The following is a 2,772-nucleotide window of genomic DNA, read 5'->3' as shown; positions in this document are numbered from 1 at the left end:
ACCCAGAGGCACCTCGAAAGAAAGGCCTAGTGATCTACTTTGGAAAAATCAGCCATTGAAAACCCTGTGGAGCACAGTCCTACTCTGACACACATGGGGTCACCATGAGTCGGAATCGACTCCATGGTGTCTGGTACTGGTTAGTGAGCACCTACTGTGTGCCACTCTGCTAAGCGTTTCACATACCCATGGTAAGCAAGTCTCCAACAACCCTATGAAATAGGAACTAGTATCATCCTCACTTTATAGCTGAGGAAGCTGAGACAGTCTGACTCCAGGGCAGTGCTTTGCCCTTGGGGTGGATGTGAATGTGCCAGATGAACTGTAAGGGGCGTTGTTACTGTTGTCTTTTTAAAGTCCTTTCAATTAAATGTCTAATTTTTATCCATGAGACAAGCTTATGAGGTGGGTGGGGAGTTCCAGATATTCTTATCCAGTCTTCAAGCTGTTATGTTCTAGTTACGTTTGTGTCTCATCTCCCAAACTAGATTGTATGCCCCTGGAGGATTTCGGAGGTGGACTGGATCCTTAACACATCCCAGGCAGTGCTGTCATTGTCGTTTAAAGTAGCCTGAAAGCTTTCTTTATCATCTCCTTATTTTGGGAACAAATGCTACATCCCTTTCCTCCCCCAACAGGAGTGGCCATATGACTCAGATCCCAGTCAGTCTTATTACTGCATCCCCCTGACTGCAGTGATTGGCTCAAGGCATGGGCCTGGGCCTGAGCAGGGCCAATCAGGCACCTTCCCTGGAATTTATAGATGGAACTGGGACTACTAAATTGGAGCCTGCACCAGCCATGTTGCCTGCCCCATGGGGAGGCCTTTTTGCAGTAGGAGGAATGAGAGGTCAACATCTAAGGAGAAGCAGAGACACCTGCAGAAGGGGAGAATACCAGAGCAGGAAGTCCTTAATTCCAATCCCTGAGGCCCTGATTCCTGTAAACTCTTCCCTTGATTCTGGATTCTGGGAGCTCACCGCATCCTTCCAGGCTTAGGGGCCAAAAAACTCTCCCTTTTCTCCCCTTAAGGTCCTTTGTGTTGGGTTTCTGTCACTTGCAGCCAAAAGAATCCTGACTAATCTACTTTAGGAGACTGTACACCCATTTCCAAGGAGCCCTGATGGTTCAGTGGTTAAGCACTGGGCTGCTAACTGAAAGGTCAGTGGTTCGAACCTACCAGCCGCTACGTAGCAGAAAGATGTGGCAGTCTGCTTTTGTAAAGATTACAGCCTTGGAAACTCTATGGCGCAGTTCTACTCTGTCCTATAGGGTTATTATGAGTCAAAATCTATAGGACTGCAATGGGTTACACCCACTTCCATGATGCTACAGAGAACAGAACATTTCTGGGGCTCCTCTCTGTGAATGGTCCCCAGACCATATGAAGAAATTGGCCTTCAGACCAGCCCAAGGCTGGTTCCTTGGTAAAATGAGACAGGAAAAAAAATACATACACAATGCCATTTATTCTCTGGTCAAAATAAACATCTAGCAACTTGGCTCCGAACCACTTGGGGCTCTTTCCAAAAGTCAGTTCCACCCCTAGGATTTGCTACCATGGAGGGTAGCAAAACAACACCCCCAGGCTTGGAAAGCAGGTGAAAGAGGAGCCTCCAAAACATGTTCTGAGCTGGGCAGGATCGCTGGAATAAGAGTTAGCCTCCCTAGGAGACGACTTAGAATTGGACCTGCTAAAAATAATAATAATTTATCTAGATGGGTAAAGTACATGATAAAAAATTCAAGAGGCACAAAAAGGTATAAAGTGAAAAGTGAGTTTCCCTCCCACTCTTGACACCCAGCCACACCCCTCTTCAAAGATAACAGTTTGGGTTGTTTGATTGTTTTTCTCCTTCCAGACATACTTTACGTATATACAAGCGCACTACCGAACACATAAAACACTTCTCGCTTTTTTTTTTTTTTTAACACTTTACATACTATTCTGAACTAAGGTTTTAACATATACCTTGGAGATTGTTTGATTTTAGTACAATGACAGTTGAGTCATTCTTTTTAATATCTTCATTTATATTTCACTGTATGGATTTGCCATAATTTATTTGGCCAGTTCCTTATTGGTAGATATTTACGTTATTTCCAGTCTTTTGCGATTATAAACAACACTGCTATGAATATCCTTGGGACACACTTCCGGATATATAAATTTTGGTAAGTTATTTTTGTTGTTTAACAGAACAGTCACATTATTTTGTGATCATACCTCTTACTTTAGCCACTGACACTGGAAATGAGAAGCTTCACCGAGACAGACCCTTTCATTCAGTGTTTGTCAGGAAAAGGTACAATGTATACATGATTTGTGTGTATGGCATGGTTCCTTGCACAGTGGGTGTTCTCAAGAACATTTTGTGGAATGAATTAAGGAAGGAAGTCGGTCCTGCTCTCTGCCTGAAATCTTCCCAGATTACCTGGACCTCACAGAGTCTTAGAAACTTGAGGTTGGAGGTAACTTCACAGGTCACGGATGTTGACCAGTCACATGCCCCCACCTCTCAGTTAAGGGACTCCAGCAGGCACTTGTCCAGCTTGCAACCCTCTGGTTAGTACCTGGGAACTTGCTGTCTCAAGGCGGCTCATTCCATTCCACAGAAAGTCATTGGGGCCTAACGCATCTCCATCAAGGGACAGTGGCCAGCTCTACTGGCAGAAAACGTGTCCTTATATTTGAAGCCCTGAGGTAGTTAGTTCAGGGAAGGGAGAGAAGGCTGGGAATGGTGGAACAGGTGACATTTCCAAAAGGTATGA

The sequence above is a fragment of the Trichechus manatus genome, unplaced genomic scaffold (assembly GCF_000243295.1).
Source record: "Trichechus manatus latirostris isolate Lorelei unplaced genomic scaffold, TriManLat1.0 scaffold00041, whole genome shotgun sequence".
NCBI lineage: Eukaryota > Metazoa > Chordata > Mammalia > Sirenia > Trichechidae > Trichechus > Trichechus manatus.
The sequence above is the reverse complement of the archived record's forward strand: the minus strand, read 5'-3'. Positions refer to the sequence as shown.